Below are 16850 nucleotides of genomic sequence, written 5' to 3' on the forward strand. Positions count from 1 at the left end.
TCCACTTGGCTTCTCTAGGGAGCTGACACCAGGGCAGGCAGCCTTCCCACAGACCGTGACTGTCTGGCTTCTGGGAGAGTCAGAGGAAATGAGGTACTCCTTGGGGTCAGGACTCAGGTTCCTTTCCCCATCACCATGGGTCTGGGTATGGGAACAGTCTAATGGAACCCCTGATGAGAGGGTAAAGAGATAGAAGAGAGACAGCCTAGACAGGAGGAAAGAAGTGAGAGCTGGAGGTAACTGACACAGGCCAGCTCCAGCTAAAGCCTGTTTTTTGGCCATAGAAGTGGACTGAGTATGTATGTTGGGAAGGGAGGTCTTTTTTTTTTTTTTTTTTTTTTTTTTTTTTTTTTTTTTTTTTTTTTTTTTTAGGGAAGTGGCTCTGAAGCCTTTTGGCCAGTCTTCTGGACTGGGCACTCAGTTCTTTTCAGAGGATACAGCCCTGGTTTGGTCCAGCTCCCCCCTAAAAACAGTGGCCACCATCACTCTTACACCCCCTACCCTCCCGCCTTTTCCTCCTCCCTCACTTCCCCTTAGTTTGGCCCTGAGGATTGGGTAGTTCCTGGCTCCAGAGAGACAGCCTGGAGACTGCTTAGGAGATGACCTCCCAGGGTGGGTACAAAAAAGTTGAGAGAAATTCATTTCATGGCCAGTAGCTGCTTAGAAAAGGCGATTCCAGCATACGAATGTGATAAATGTTAACTGAGCATTAATCGCATTAAAGAGGGCCCTATAAACTTTTCATTTCTAATTAAATTTGTCCAGTGATGCTGCCCAAGCGAGTACTCTGGGCCTTTGTTTATGTGGAAAATTAAAATGCAAATACAATGGGATTTATTTCCAGGAGTGGAGTGATGGGCTGGCCCCTCTGGCTACTGGTCTCCAGGCCTCTCTGGCCAGGTAACTGCTTCTTTGGAAGTGCTGTCTCTTGGGACACATTCTAATGTGAAGGGAGAGGACAGAGTTCAAGGTCAAACAGAGTCAGAAATGAGGAGAGGGTGTGGAAAAAATTGAAGAGAGGGAGAACAAGATAGTAGATGACCCAGAAATCTAGGAAGGCATTGCTCTGGTCTCCCCCTGCCCCTGCTCCCTGCTGCCCCCTCCACTTCCAACTCACACCTCTAAGAGAAGAGAGTCCCAAAATCTCACTTGTGAGTAATGTCATCACAAGCCTCGGCTGCAGCTTGGAGATGAAGTGTGTGCGTGGGAGGGAGAATCTGGAGGAACCAGCCCTGCCAGGCATGCGTGGACCTCCTCCTAAAAGAACCAAGGGGTCATCTGCAGGGAGGGCCTGGGGCCTGGATTTATCTCTAGCAGTTTGAGGGGCTGCTGCTGTCCACATCGTGGTTTCACTGATCTCTTCTTGCCAGTGCCAAGCAGCACTGACATAGGGCAATGGAGCAGAGAGGCACAAACCGAGGATGCTGTGCAGGCACGCCCGCCTGCACGCAGGCTTCTCATGTGTAGGGAGAGCCAGTCACTCATAATGAATTCTAAACAAATGTCCCTTACAGGGAGTCCTTTAGTGCCATGATGCCTTGATAAAAAGCAGTAACCCTAAATACTGTTGAATGGGATAATCTAAAGTTCCTATTTACCAAAACATAAATTAAGTTGAATGGAGAGAAAACACGGGTCAGAAAAATCATGTGGGTAGATTAGTAGAGACACTGAAAGGTTGCCATGCTGCTCTATGGATAAGGAAGTTGTAAAGGGCATTAAAAAGTAGAGAGGGAAAGAAAATGGAAGTGGAGACATGATAAAAAGCAGAGCACTAAATCACAAATAGGGGTACACATACAAAGTCACAAACCAGATTTACGCCAAGCATTGCAAAATCTACAGCTTGGTCTGACAACACATAGAGATACTCTGTGCACAGGCATGCAGGCGTGCAGAGGGTAGATGAGGCTGTGTCAGCATGAAGAGGTGGACTTGGCCGTAACCTGGGCTCTCTCTGCTGGCCAGTGGGACTGATCCAGGGATCTGTTTGGGTCTGGTTCTGCAGACAGCCAAGAATACAGCCTTAGGGGTTTGTAAAGGTCTTTGAGCACAGGAGTCTCTTGTGAGCTGGATCCACATTCTAATGGATCTCCAAGGCTGCAACCCATTCCCAGATGGAGACTGCTTGACTAGTTTTGTTAAATAGCTTGCTACCCCTGTCCTCTTTATTCTGCTTTATTCTAGGTTATCCTTGTCCTTTTCAGTGTTCACTTATGTCCCTTAGAAATGCATGAGCACTGCTGACAAACAGGTTAATGTGACAGCTCCCAAACATCTGGATGGAAACCAGGACCCTTAGGCAATCATCTATGAGGGTTGTCAATAGGATGCCAAATATCTGGTGATTTAGAGACATCTACATAATTGATCAGATTTCTAAGTTTTTATCCAGGCATCAACACTCATTTTCATTTCACTGATGTTGCATTTCATTGGAAAACACCTGTTTTCAGAGCAAAATATTCTGGGTGACAAAGTGCTGTGGTTCAAAATCATCTTTGATGCATTTGGGTCTGGTTTCCGGCTTAAAAGGAGGTTGGTTTTGACTTGAAAGTCAGCTGGAGAGCTGGTGCTCAGAAGGTTAAGTATCTGAACAAGCCGGTGGATGCTTTCCCTGGAAAGTTGGTTGAGAGGGCAAATCACTTTCTCCAAACAAGGGTAAACTGTCTGGAGGCCTGGCTTCCATAAGGGAATCCATTTTGCCATCTTAAAGGAGAGTATAGGGTTCTTAGGAGGCATGGCCTTTTTTTGTTCATTTATACTTTAATTTGTCCATTCAGAAAACCTTTGTTGAGTACCTGCTACATGCCAGGCAATTCACACAAACCTACGTAACCCAGAAAACATAAGAAAGTGGGCTCTGGGAGAGATTGCTGGAGTTTGAGTCAAGCTTCCCTACTCACTGGCTACGTGGTTATAGGTAAATCTCACATCCTCTCCGGCCCTCAGTTTCTTCACCCATCTAACATGGGGATAACCATACAGCTCTCTCACAGGCTCTCATGAGGGTTACGTGAGTTAATCCACATAAACCTGCTTCACATTGCACCTGGCAATGCTCAATAAATGTTAGTTGTTATTATGGCAGTCATAGTCATGAAGTGTATATTTCTTCCTATATGTCTGCATCAATGTGTGTGACTTCTGGCTTGTGTGTGCATAAACAATGATTTCTTTTAAATAAAAAAGCTTGAGCAGAAAGGATATTCTGTGAACAGAAATGTGCATCATGAATGCCAGTGAGAAATACGGTCCACTACGAGCCTAGCTGGGTTTAGGAAAGGGCCTGTTCTATGTGTGTGCAGGAAAAAAGCCCACAATGTGTCAGTTATATGACCACTGAACAGAATTAGTCAGATAATTGCCCCTTTTGTTCATGTTGAGAGCCCAGCCTCTGTGGATGTGTGCCAGTGTGTGCGCACATGTGTGTATGTATGTGTGTGTGTGTATGTGTGAACTTCATATGCTTGCACACTCCTTCTCTGGAATGAGCCTACTAGTGCTTGAGGAGTTGAAGGTTGGCATTTTCTGGACTTTATGGCATTTTCATGGGTGGTGGTGCTTTGCATTTTGTCAGTTTTTTTAAAAGGTAAAATGAAACAGTAATGAAAAAAATCCTTATTTGATGGTTTTGAAGGGTTTCTCTGATTCTTAAATGTCATAGAAGGAAGAGTAGGGAGGTAAACAGGAAGAGGAAGGGAAGAGAGAAGAGAAAGTAAAGATAAGATAAAGGATAAAGAGAGGGGAGAGGGGAAAGTAAGCAAATATTTGACAAATTCCAACCAATCTGTCTACTATTGTCCCACATCTCTGGATGTTCCAGGGAGGCATGGGAGATTAATTGCAAGTATTTTCACTGTTAAGAGCTAAAAGATTATAAGGAGCAAATTTAGGAGAAAAATTTTACTTTGGGCTTAACGTATTAAGTGCAATGACTCAAAGTAACTGGACAGCTACAAATTCTATTTACTCTGTGCTCAATAAGAGCAAAGACGAAAACCAAAGTTTACCAAACTCACAATGATGTGTTCTGGCTCCCCATCTTTATGGGAAGGCCCATGGAATGAGGCCAAGGCCTGATCCCATTCTTGCCTGTGGCTCTCTCTGCCCATTTGGCCTGGGTAGGTAACCAGGTTCAGCTCAATGGACTTTCATAAGATCCACACCCAAATGCCTTAATATTCACTGATCTGATTTCTTTCTTACGCCTTCCTTATTTCCCAACTTGACCCCTAGATTTCACTATCCCTTATTTATACTTATTGCCTGACAAAGGTTCTAATTTTAAATTTTTTTTAAAGATTTATTTATTTATTTATTTATTTACTTGAGAGGGAGCACACAGAGGGAGAGGGGGTAGCAGACTCCCTGCTGAACAGGGAGCTTCATGTGGGGCTCGATTCCAGAACCCTGGGATCATGACCTGAACCAAAGGCAGACACTCAATGAACTGAGCCAGCCAAGCATTCCAGTACTGATTTTTTAAATTAGAAAGTGAATCTTTTAAATAAGCTAAATTTGAATCCTGAAAACTCAAGTATCCTTGAATTTTTTCCATAAGTATAAAATGTTTAAGGGCCACCATTTTCCTTTCTGCCTATTCATCCTCACAGGGCTGGATGCAGCCTCGGTATGGAGATGGGCAATGGTGAAATCTATCCTCTCCCAGCCCCTGCCCCTGTCCAAATGGACCAGAAGCCCAAGGAGAGAACGGCCCCTGCCTCCATGCTACCTGACTGCAGTTTCTGCACTTCTCTGCTTAAACCACACACATACCTCTACTCATCTTAGGGTTTTATGTATATTAGCACACACGTGTATATGCTTGTACACACGCATAGGCCAATCTTATGGCTGCTTTACTTGGTAAGCCCTCATATTCATAATAGTAGTAGCTAACAAGTACTTACTATAGTAAAAATCATTATAAGCATGTTGCATGTATTAATTGATTTAAGCCTCATAAACAACCCCATAGGGCTTTATAGGATTGTTTATAAATGAGGTAACTGGAGTACAGTGACATTAAATAACTTACTCAGGTCACAGGTTAAGCAGCAGAACTAGGATTTGAACCCAGGCAATACTGGTTCTAAAGCCCATGTGCTCACCCACCACGTTCTACTTCATATCACCTTTCCATCAGAGGGAACGCAGGCATGTACAGTCTCTTGTGGGGCTCTGGTAACTTGCAGTCTCATGCCCAATGATGTAGTTACACATTTCCTTACAAGCTCAGAACAAAGAGCCTGCACCCTAGTAGAAAGTCACACCTAGTGGGTGTTCCCATACTATTCCATGGTGTGTGTGTGTTGGGCGGGGGGGGGGGCTGTGAGTGCAGGTCACTGCTGAGCCATGTCATCTGGGGATGCTGGGAGGGCAGAAGGTACAGATGGCCAGAATCACAGAGACTAGTGGACTGGGGAACTAGAATTTGTGTTGGACTTGGGTTCATGTTCATTAGAATTGGTGAGTTTACTCCCATCCATCCTTCTCTTGCCACATCAGGGATCAAGACTCTCAATAGGCATTGAGTCTGGCTTTGGAGTTTGACTGCCCACATTAGACAGAGGTAGGGAGGGTGGAACCAGGACCTGTATCCGAAGTGTCCCATGGATCAGGGACAGCAGGCTTCCAACTATGCATTTGGTCATTGAGAAGAAATTTGTCCCACATCTCTAGAATCTTCCTTCTGGAAAGCAGCAGTGCAAATGACTAAGCTGGAATAAGCTAAAATAGCTAAAGGATGGGCCCTCTAACCCACCTCCCACAATCACACCGAGAAAGCAATTACCGAATCCTACACCACCACCCAGATCCAACATCATTACTCAACCCACATCACCAAGGAGACACCCATTAACCTAATCTCTGAGACATACATTACAAAAAAAAAAAAAAAGATGCTGATATGATCAACGAACACAATAATTCAAAGCAAAAACACAGACATTGCTGCTAAACAATACTTAAATTCCTCCAGCTCAGTGTTACACAAAGTGCAGGCACCTCAATACAATATCATGAAACACCAAGTAACCAACCTTAAGCCAGCTGCGGGAATGCACTGGGGCACAATGCAATGCAACGTACACCCAACACAATTCAAACTCTCCATCCTGCAGGCACACCCATACACAAAGGCTGAAAGCATGTGACTACCAGGGCAATAGTGAATGCTGGTTCGACATACACAGAGACGGAGCTGGCAGTCCAGCACCCAGCTCTTCTGCACACCCAGCAGAAAATGATCACAGCCACAGCATCCCCAAGCTCAGTGCACTCCTGATCCCCAGGCACAGCGCAGCCTGCAGAATGCAGTGGCACCATCCCATTTCTCCAGCAGGTGGATGTGTCCAGACCATCACCTTCAATAAGGCCTCCAGGCTCTGGTTGCTAGTAAGAGAATAAAATGTCCCCTGAGCCTGCTTCCTGAGACAGGACAAATCAGCTCTATCCCGGCTGGGGTTTAATAAGACTTTGCTGTTACTGAAAATGACAGAGCTATAGCGATGGAGGGAAAGGTGGGGGTGGGCTGGGAGGGGGCTCACCAAGCTGGGTGCAGGAATTCCCCCTTCCTCCACCAAACCCTGCCTTCTGTGGCCATTCGAGAGCCGAAGCCCTCTTGCTGGGTGTTCACTGAGTATCGATTCAGTCTGCAAGCAATTTTAATATTTCTTCAGGGACTTTCCAGCAACAGCACAAGTCATTAATTCACCCTCCCAAATTGCTTATTCAATAGCAGGAACATGGCTCCTGAATAAAGTCCCAGAATTTATGTGACTCGCACGAGTCAGGAGGTCAAACAACTGTTATGGAGCGAAGTTAAAAATCCAAATAAAATATTGACACTTTTTTGGGGAGGGGGAGGGGGAGAGTAAAAGTATTTAAAATAGGTTTTTGTTGCAATGCCCCCAGGATAAAGAATGGAAGGAGACTGAAGACAAGTTGGAGTTTATAAAATCAATGGGATTTATTGCACATCTACTTGGCATTTAATAATTCTCTCATTTCCACATCACCCCCACCCTGTCCTAGCCATAGACAGAAAGATACACAGGTGTACAAGTGCACATTTATGCACATCAATACCGGTGCATGGACCAATATAAAAACACAGTTGTGATGTGAGAATCCCAGACACTCTGGGAAGGGACCAGTGATGAGTGTGACCATGGCTTACATATTTGTCAGAAATAGGCATAACTGGGGCAGAAATTCATGAAGTAGGTTTTGATAAATATATCCAGTATTATAAATCTTAGATCAAAAAAACTTAGATCAAAAAAAAAAAACTTAGATCAATGCATCAGAACAGACATGAATATAAAGATACACTAATCATAGTAATGGTTTCTAGAAACATAGCAACACTTTTGTGTACAGGACCATCACATAATCACGTACATGGTTTGGAAACTAAATATAGATAGATAGATAGATACAGAGTATTTGGAAACCCTACACCCAAAACCTACAAGTGCATATAAAATACTGAACCCATAGCCACTTAACCTAAAATTGTGGTTCCTTTGTAATGTGGATGTGCTGCTCATCAAATACAGGAGAGGGGCTAAGCATGTTTAGTATCACCGCTATATGCAATTTCTGTTCATTGTCTACGCATGCATTTGCTCTGTTGTCCAGATCATACATGGGAAAATACTATGCCCAAATAGTTAATAAACACAGATAACTAAGAGGTAATAGGTTCAGCCTATAAACATTGGAGTCCCAGACCCAAAGTCTGACTCCAGTGCCATTAAGCGTGTGACCTTAGGCAAATTGCTCAGCCACTTCGTGGTCTCCTTTGTGTAATAGAGAACATGCGTATCTGATAGGGTTGTAGCTAGGATTTAAATGAGCAAATGCATTTCTCACAATGGCTGTCATTAGTGAATATGAAATAAGTTCTAGTTATTTCTTTTACTACTATTATATGCAGCTCTTCTATTCAGGCCCAGCCCCTCATAGATTTTACCTACTGTTCTTTTTTTTTTTAATATTTTATTTATTTGACACAGAGAAAGAGAGCACAAGCAGGGGGAGCAGCAGGCAGAGGGAGAGGTAGAAGGGAGAAGCAGGCCCCCTGTGGAGCAGGGAGCCTGATGCAGGACTTGATTCCAGGACCCTGGGATCATGACCTGAGCTGAAGGCAGACTCCTCACAATGAACTGAGCCACCCAGGCGCCCTCCACCTTCTGTTCTTGATATGAGTTATTCTACCCGGTGGTTAGCAGCATGGGTTCTGGAGCCAGATTCCTGGGTTTAAATCCTGATTCTGCTACCTAACAGCTATATGCCCTTGGGCAAGTTATGTTAGTGCTCCGAGCCTCAGTTTCCACATCTGCAGAAAAGGGTTAATAATCTTCACAGGAAGTTGTGAGAAATAAATTAATCCAGGTAAACTACTTAGCACAGTGCCTGGTACATAGTGAACATATATTAGCTCATTACATTCCCTAAGATGTTATCCTTATTATTATTAATAATAACATTCTTTTGTTATTCAGCAAATAGTTTTTAAGTGCTAACATTACACCAGGCACTGTTACTGGGTGCTGGAAATACAATAGTGAGAGAAATGGGTGTGACATCTGCCCTTGTAGAGTTCAGAGTCTAGGGACACTCAGTGTGAATTGAGTAAGCAAGAAAACAGGCTTTCAGCTCTGTGCTAGACCCTGAGGGGAAGAGGGGTACAGAAATAAATAGATTGGAAAGCCAGGGTGGAGCCAGATTGGGAAAGATTTTGAAGGCCTGGCTGAGGAATTTTGAATTGATTCTGTTGGTAATAGGAAGCAATTGTAGGGTTTAGCCACATCACATTCTTTCAGGAGACAGACTGATGGATTGGTTTCGAATACTGGAGTCACTGGGTAAGAGATGGGAGGGGCAAGAGGCGAGGAGGTCAGGTCCCACCTTTGCTGCTGCTCAGGGCACTTCCTCCAGGCTTCCTTCATCTTGCCCAGGGAGGTAGGCATGCCAGGGAAGGACACAGAGCATGGACAGAGAGGACCATCACATCAGGCAGTCTTCTGGACCTTCCCAAGCAGGACCATGGGGTGGACAGCTGGTGGACCCTAATTCTAGCCCAGAAGCCCTGACAGACGAGGGCAGGGCTGGTGGTGAAAGAAGCTAGTCTGGTCACGCTCTGGGCTTGGCATGCACTGCAGACTGGTTTCCAAATGGTTAGTTAAACACATTGCCCCTTAATTTTTAAACCTATGCATATCTTGAAGTTAAATCAATCCATATGCTTACCATTCATCATATAAACCATCACTATTGCCCCCTTGGGCCAACCCCATGGCCCATCTAGCCTGGTAAATTGTATCTGGCCTGGGCTCCCAGGGACACATGGTGGAAGGATTATCGCTCTTAGTGCCAGTCTTAGAAGGCTAAGTGATTCAGAATATCTAAAGAAATAATATCTAAAGTAATATCTAAGGAACCCAGTGGGAATCTATCATCTTAGAATATACAAAAACTATTTTGAAATTATTTTTATTTTTAGCCTATAGTTTAGTTTCCATGGAGGAACTGATAGCTTCTTGAATTTTGGTTACTGGGTCAGTGGGAGTCAGGATCAGCAGATGGAGAGAAATTCAATTGATAGATATGAGTAAAGAACCTTCTGAGCCTACTAAGACTTTCTCTCAACCTTCTCAAGGCTCCCTTATATAACCATAAGGATGATTTCTTCATTCCCTGGCTTAAGCTAGTCTTCTCAAATATTAATAGAGTTTAAGAATGATCGGGAGAGCCTGGGCCTGGGTGGCTCAGTGGTTGAGCATCTATCTGCCTTTGGCTCAGGGCATGATCCCAGGGTCCCCGGATTGGGTCCCACATCAGGCTGCCTGCATGAAGCCTGCTTCTCCCTCTGCCTACATCTCTGCCTCTCTCTGTGTGTGTCTCTCATGAATAAATAAATAAAAATCTTTAAAAAAAAAAAGAATGAAATGATCTGGAGAATTTGCTTAAATACAGATTCCTGGACCCTACCACTATCAGAAATTTTATGAGAAGGGCTGAGGTGGGCCCCAGGGATTTGATTTTTAGCCTGCACCTCAGGGGATTCTAATGCAGATGGTTCAAGGACAGTGGTTTGAGGAAACTCTTCTGCAAGGTTTTCATCTCTTGGGGCTCAGTCTTGACTTCTGAGAAGCAACAAAAGAGAGACTCATTTGGGAGGAGTCCTGTTAGCCTCCAAAGCTGTATATTCCAGCTCTACCATGCTATAGCCAGAATGGGAGTTCCTGCCCATCCCTTCTCCTCATCAGCAGCCATGCTCATGAATAGACCCTGCCTAACCTATGGGTGGTTGTCCAAAATGAAACCTGCAGGGCATGTGAGTGGGCATGGGCAAGCCACTGTGACCTGCACAAATTGCAAAGCTGGAGCCTAGGAAGACAAAATTTGCGCAAATCACATCTGGGCTGCCAGTGAGGAGGGGAGGTTGGATGGATGCTGTTTCCTCTGTGAGGAGGAGGTCATAAATTTTAGGGTTTTAGTTCCTGGGTGTACAGAGGGAAAATTCTAGTTATTTGGAATTCTTGGGAATAGGGAGAGGAACCGTTTTTAGGAGAGGTGAAAATTTTCTGGAAAATCTATGATATTTCACTTGAGGTTTTGCCATGAAAAGTCTCCAGCTGTTTCCATTGTTCCAACTTGACTCAAGGCTGAGCCAGGAACACGTACCTGGTAGAGGCAGTTCTTGAAGGCCTGTGTTGAAACAATTATGTGCAATCACTGGGCAAAATATCCTTTGCTGAAGCAAATATCGTTTTGTCCTCTGGAATGATCCAGCCTCTAATACCTAGGAAGCCTGAAGGCACTGTCAGAGGCTCCTCCCACCACTCCCCTGTCTCAGTGGACGGTGGGGCCAGCTAGTCTGAGACGTTCTCTAACCTGGAGTTCCCTTGATTTACTAAATCAGGAAAGACTTTCCCCTATGAGGAATTAAATATTTTCTGCAAAAACTCTGCTAAGTGGGCAGTCTACCCTCCGACAATTTAAACTGATTTTTATATGTGTATGGTACGTGTATATAGACACCTGACTTCTTGCCCTAAAGAACCTTTCAGCAAACCAGTAATATGACCAATTTGCCCAGGGCCAATCTGCCGTTCTACTAAGAAGTAATTCCATCATGAGGAAAGCAGTCTGTTCTAGGCAGCTGGACAGGATTTTATGGGGACATGCTTGGAGATCCCATGTATATATCACATTGTCAAGAGCTGGCTCCAGCAGGTATTATTACTCCCATTTTAGAGAAGGAAGACTAAAGCTCAGGGAGCCCCTTACCCTTTGTCTCTCAGAATACGACAGAAGAGACTGGAAATAGAATCCAGGAGTTTGGATTCAGGGCTTTAGGGTATTTCTTTTTTGGAGATAGGATAGCTTGGTGGCTACCAAGCATTTATACTCCTTGAATTCAAACCCCAGACTTGCCATTTATTAAATGGGTGACGTTGGGCAAATTACAACATGGCATATATACAAAATGGGTTGTTGTGAGGATTAAGTAAACTGTTTGGGGCACGTAGAACATTGCCTAACACATAGTAAATAACTCAGTAGACAATGGGTTTTTTTTTACTGGAACTCTTGCTAGGGAAGCATTGCTACTAGAAATCCTGACCAGTCTAGTCCTGGATATGCTGCCACCTAACTCTCTCCAAGGTGAGCTGTCTGAGGTCACCTCAATGCTAATAGGACCTCCTCTTGTCTCCACCTCAGGGGGAGTTTTTGCACACCATTTATTATCATATAATACAATGCAATATAATATCATACATAACATAACATAATATGATGGGTAGGTTAACTTGGAAACCCTGAGGCGGACCGTGGATGGATGGATAGATGAATAGATACATTTGTACTAAGTATACATACATTATATCATTCTATTGATTTGTAAAAAGTTCCCGGTCTGCCTGGCTGTAATGAGATTTTTGAACTTTGCGTGGCGATCAATGAGTGGAATATTATTGGCCTGGAGAATTGATATACCTGCTCTCAGTGGCTTGTTCTGCTCTCAGGCTGCCCCGGCCCCCCAGGTGTACGATTCCAGCAGACACTTAACCTTTTTTACAGTGTCATCAGGCTAAAAGGAATCTAATAGTGACACAGGACTTGTGCTCAGCACTCTGCCACTATTGCTTTCCTGTCACAAATAATTTATAGCCTTCTATTTCCATCCCTGAGCCTGCACCCCAGCCCTGCCTCCCGCTTTCCCCCAGCTCCCAGGAATCAATAAACTCACACAGCCACAGTGGGACCTCAGGGTGCCGAGAGACAGACGGACAGACAAAGAGAAGGGAGACCAACAGATGGGCAGAGAGAGACACAGGGGAGAGAGACAGAGGGTGAAACCCAGAAGAAGGAAGGAAAGGAAGAGGAAGTAGGCGACGGAGGAGAACCAGAAGAGCTTTCTTAGCATGTTGGGAGCTCCTTGGTTTCTTCATGAGTTTAACAAACTGTTAATAGGAGACTCATTACCTGCTTTCATTCTAGCTCACAGAGCTGATGAAACTGTTTTGATCTCCAGCTTGGTGGGAGGTGAAGGCCTTCTGGGAATTTAACCAAAGAAAGAGTGACTTCACCTGCCTTGTCATCTATACTCTGAGGCGCTGCCATAGCCCCCTGGTACCTACTGGGCCCCAGAGAGGCTCCTGGTCATAATGTCTGTGGATCCTTCCCAGTGCCCCCAGGCAGGGGGCCCCAGTCTGTCTTCCTGAGAGTCTCTCTGATGCACCTCTTTTTGGGTCAGGTCATGACACCTGCTGCTGCCACTTCCTATCTTCTCAGTGCTCCATCCGGGGCCTCCCTGGCAGCTACATGGACCAGGATGGACCGTGTGGGGCTGAGAGGCCTCCTGCCTGCACCCGGCTCATCCCTAAACAGAAGGCAGCCAGTCCTGGTGGTCACTCAGAGGAATACTACTACTACTACTACTATTAGTTGTTATTATTATTAGCATTGGCATTAGTGTTTATTGAGCCAAAGGTCATACTAACCACTTGACATGCATTATCCTGTTTAATTCTCTCAACAATCCTAGGAAGTGGACAGTATTATTATCTTACTTTACAGATGAGGGAATCAGAAACTGTCAGGGATTTCACAGGTAATAACCTAGGGGTTTCACTGAGTCTCAGACTCAGGCAGACTCAACCCAGAGCCTATTCCCTTCTTCCCTTTGCCTTAGTCACACCCCTGCTAAGTTCCTAAAGTCCCCATGCTGGGCTCAGGCAAAGCCAGGAAACATGGGAAAGGAAGGGCATCCCTGTGAAGGAGAACATGCTGGAAAGAGAAGTGGGGACCAGGTGTCTTGATGGGGCTATCTTTCATGGCAACAGGAAATGGCACTTGCCAGCCCCCTAGTAGAGACGCAGCCTTTGGGACTCCCCAGTGATCCATACTTGCAGACTTGACTTGAGGGCCAAACTGGCCTGAGGCCATGGAGGCCATAGATACATCTGGCTGTCTTACAGTGCCAAGAATGAAAAAGATTGGAAGAGAAGGAAGAGAAACGGGGAAATAGTATTAGATAATCACCCAAAGCAATGCTTTACTTCATCCTTTTAACCTCTGGTGATAATCCCATGAGTTGCTGGGCTATGTACAGGATGCAGGTGGGCAATTGATGACCACCATTATCCACGATCCCAGTTCTTAAAATTCCCAAGATCAGCTCTGGGGACTTCCAAGTGCCCACTGTCCGGAGCACGAATGGGCACCGAGAGCATTAGTGGACCACCAAGCCGCTGTCAGGGAGTAGTGATTTTCCATCACTTGCTGCCTCAGCTAAATTTGCACCAGTGCCCCAGGGGTCAGAGGCTCAGAGTAACAAAGATGGAAACTCCACGAGGCCATTTGGTTATCTGAGTCAACCAGCCCCAGCCCTGGGCCTCCCTTAGTCCAGTGCTCATCAGCCCATAGACTGGAGCCACCCACAGCAGACCTGTGCGATCCCAGAAGCTTTTGCTGCAACCAGTTAAGGGCAGCTGCTCTGAGCTGCACAGCCCCCTTCTAGACTTTTCCTATAGACCAGTCTACATTGCCCTCAGCTCCCATCTTATCTTTCCCATTGTGATCATGCTCCAAACCTTTCCCTTACACTTGAGACATGACCTCCCCTTCTGCTTTGCCAAGAGAGAAAAGCTGTGAAAGCTCCTCTTCAAAACCTTTGGCTGCCTCAAAATGCACCATCGCTCACCAATCCCTCCCTGTGTGTCGTCTTCTTCTGCCTTGTTCTCTTCGTCATCCACGCTCAGGCAACTTCAGGTTCTGCCTCCCCAGCCTACCAACATATCCAGATCTTTCCTACTCTGTACAGCCTTCCCTCCACTAAGCTGCCAATTCCACCCTCTGGCTTCCACACTTTTCTCTCCTCTCCTTTCCTACAAACTTCTGAAGGCAGTAATCTACTTTCACTGCCTCCCTCTCTCCCTGTTCACTCCCTAACCCCTTTCTGTTTGGCTCCTGCCCTAGTTGCTTTGTTGAGACCACTGTCCCCCAAATTCCCATACCTATGCCTCTTCTTATTCCCAGTTCCTTCGAATATTTGCTTTGTCATTGGTGCCGTCAATTAATTATATTCTCCTTCTGGAAGTGTTCTTCTCCATTGACTTAGGTGAAACTGCTCAATCCTGGTCCTGCCATTTCCAGTGTGACCAATTCTGACCCCTCTGCAAGGTCAGGTTCTTTTCCCCAGCCTATGAAATTAAGTGCCTTCTAACATCCTCTCCTTAGGCCTCTCGTCTCTGTCAACACTCTTTTCCTTGACAGTCTTAAATCTGCATCTCCTGTGCCAGCTGGATACTCTCCTACCACCTCAAACACTGCATGTTGGGAACAAGACTAGCCACCTCCTTGCATCTTTCCTCCTGCCAGTGGTACAAACCACCAGCCTTCCACGTACACAGAATTGGGGTCTTAGGGCCATGGTTGACTCCAGTTAGTGGCTAAATCCTGGCCATTCTGCCTTCACAATGTCTTGTAGAATCTTTCCTTTCTTTCCTGAGACCTCGTGCCTGTATGTTGCTCTACCAGGATCTTCTCGTATGTGTTCTCTCTAGTCTCGAAAATACTGATGGCTTGAGACTCTCTAATCCCGGTTGCTGCATGTTGTGAGAAGTAGGACAAAGTAAGGAAAAGCACATGTTTTAGAGACTGAGTTCTGCCTCTCCCCTAACCAACAGTATGGTCTTGACTAAGCCACTTAACCTCTGTCAGCTTTGGTTTTCAATCTGCAAAATGAGGATAATGGTATCTACTTTGGAGGTTGTTGGGTGTTGGGTGAATGAACAGTAGTATGCATAAGTAATATAAATTGCATATGCTGTTGGCCCATAATAGATGATTAACAAATGGAAAATCACTATTATCATCGTCACTTCCAAGTTTTCAGCCTTATTTCCTCTTTCCCCTATACGTATCTCCACTGTTCCTGGCTGACCAGCCTGGGCTTTAACCTCTTAAACTCACTCAGCTTCCATGCTTTGCTTCAGCCTTCCTCCAGCACTTGCTTATAATGCCCCCACCCCCACCCCACCACAACTTCTTTGTTCATCTTAGTACTGTAATATTTTTCACTGGGAAAGAGACTTTTGAGATCCTGGAGTCCCACCTTTTTACTTTACAGTTGAAGAAGCAGAGGCCCTGAGTGGTAGAATGATGAGCCCAAAGCTATCGTGGCTGATGAGTGGCAGCATCAGAAGCAGGACTCAGGGCTCCTGCCAAAGGGCCTGGTGCCCTTTTCACTTTCCTCCATCCTTGGGGCCCTTCATCGATAACAGCCCTGTCCTCCTTTGAAGGTCAACATGAACATCCACCTCCTCAAGGACTTCTTTCCCAGTCCCCCTCCTGCAAGGGGCTGGATTCCTCCTCTGCCTCCTTCTAGCATTTACTGCCTAGCCCCTTGGTGCTCCTTAGCTTTCTCTGAGTGTGTGTCTTTCCTCTCCAGCTTCATCTCCAGCACAGTGAGGCAGGTGCCTTATCTCTATTGCCTGTGAGTGCTCAGTTAAACCAGAGTGGTATCCACTCATGGCCTCTGACTCACCTGGCTGGTTTTAGGTGAACTTGGCCCACATGCCTCTCTGTAGGGAGGAGCCATGTCATAGGTGAAGTTGATACCAAGGGTACCTAGTTTAACTAGTGGGCGGAGGGGAATATTCCTCTGTTTGGGCTTTGGCATTGGTTTTTTGCATCACTGAGCCCTGGGCTCCTCAGATCACTGATAAGCAGACCCATCCTCCACCCTGGGATGTTTAATCCTGCCCTCCAACTCCACAGTGCACAGGTTGAGTGCCAGGCTTTTCAACTGGGCTGGTAAAGAAGCTGTGATCCAAGTAAGAGCCCAGAGAATTGGATCATTGGGCCAGTGAGCTGGGCAGGGACAGGGCAGTAAGTGGGCTCAGGAAGAAGACGCTTGGGACCTGGCATCTGGCAAAGGTACCTGGCATTGCACTGGGATCCCAGGGACAAAGGGGCCACCTGTGACCCAGCCCTTTCCTGGCTATTTCTTTTTAGCTTAAGAAATAGGGAAATCTCCCCCTTGTCCCAACTCTAGAGGACTGTGATACAGTCCCAATAGGAAAGCCAGCTCCAAAGTGATCTCCAGCCCCAGGGAGTCCTGTTCCCAGGAGGATATTTGCATGTAGTTGAGGAGGGAAGGGACAACAAGCCACCAGGCAGTCCCCACCCCCAGAGAGGGGAAGGATGCTATGCTCTGCTCACTCCCCTGCCCCAGTCCTTGCTACTGAAAACCAAGCTGCAGTTCAGAAGATGCACATTGCAGGAGAGAATACAGACCACCTCTGTCCAGTTGCACTAGGTTG

The 16850-nt window shown here is 45.7% G+C and overlaps 1 protein-coding gene across 7 annotated transcripts in view; it reads left to right on the top strand.

Moving 5' to 3' along the window:
• PAX2 (paired box 2) overlaps positions 1–16850 on the top strand; it is an 82791-nt gene that overhangs the window by 15474 nt on the left and 50467 nt on the right. The window lies entirely within an intron of this gene.

The sequence above is a fragment of the Canis lupus genome, chromosome 28 (assembly GCF_003254725.2).
Source record: "Canis lupus dingo isolate Sandy chromosome 28, ASM325472v2, whole genome shotgun sequence".
Taxonomy (NCBI): domain Eukaryota; kingdom Metazoa; phylum Chordata; class Mammalia; order Carnivora; family Canidae; genus Canis; species Canis lupus.